Here is a 1203-nt window from a genome sequence, read left to right as displayed (position 1 = left end):
TTTCCTAAAAATTTATCATAATTTAAATTTCTATTTATCTACTTTTATGGATTATATTAATTATATATATATATATTACTTTTGTTATTTCAACAAAAATTGAAATAATTATTTTTTACAAAAAACTAACCTTTTAAAAATTGAAATTTCGAACTTGAATTTCCTAAAATTTTATCGTAATTTAAAATTTTTATTTATCTATTTTTATGAATTATATTAGTTATATATATATATATATATTATTTTTGTTATTTCAATAAAAATTAAAATATTTTTTTAACAAAAAAATTATTTTATAAATGTCCATTTGGATTTATTAAATTTTTTTCATAATTTAAATTTCTATTTATTTATTTTTTATGTATTTTTATGAATTATAATAATTAATTTATATATATAATTTAACGAAAAAACATTGAATTTTTTTTTTTTTAAAACCAGATGGAAGTCGCCATTTGAGAGTAGGCCTTCCTTAAGAAAGTTTCCATTCCAAATGGCGACTTGTAAGGGAAAAAAATTTTGAAAAAAAAAAGGGCATTTTGGTGTTTTAATTTCAAAAGGGGGTATTTTGGTGTTTAAATTTCAGAAAGAGGGTATTGGAAAAAAATTGCCAGATTATGTAGCTATGATTTCCTTCAAATTTGTATTTCCATGATTTGGTTATGTGGTTCAGTTTTTCCATCTTTTGTTTTAAAATCGTTTAGGTAATAATAGTGCTAAGAAAAACATTTTTATAGGGATTGTGTTCAAACCAAATAAAATTAACTAGATAAAGATGATGAGAAAAAAGAATTATGGAACTCGAATCATCTCCTTTTTACTATGCAATTATTGATTTCCTACTTTTACAATCTAACTTATTTGATTACATCAAATTAACAAATTAGATTAATAAGACTAATTTATTGACTCAAAATTCATTTTTTATAACAACAAACCCTAATTCCTTAGGTGATTAGACTTGTTACTCAAGGTATGTACTATGATTATTATTCAATTCCTTTACTCAATAAATAGTGAAAGTGACTCAATTCCTTGACTCAATAATCTCATAGTGAAAATAACACACTTGTTTGAGCTCATGCAAGACTCATAACCTGAATTTATTTGAAGTTAATACAAGTTCTTGGACTTTATGGTGTTACTTTTCAATTGAAACCAGACACAATGTTTAAAGATAAGTATTAGTCTCTGAGTTCATAC

The sequence above is a fragment of the Cicer arietinum genome, chromosome 5 (genome assembly GCF_000331145.2).
Source record: "Cicer arietinum cultivar CDC Frontier isolate Library 1 chromosome 5, Cicar.CDCFrontier_v2.0, whole genome shotgun sequence".
Taxonomy (NCBI): domain Eukaryota; kingdom Viridiplantae; phylum Streptophyta; class Magnoliopsida; order Fabales; family Fabaceae; genus Cicer; species Cicer arietinum.
The sequence above is the reverse complement of the archived record's forward strand: the minus strand, read 5'-3'. Positions refer to the sequence as shown.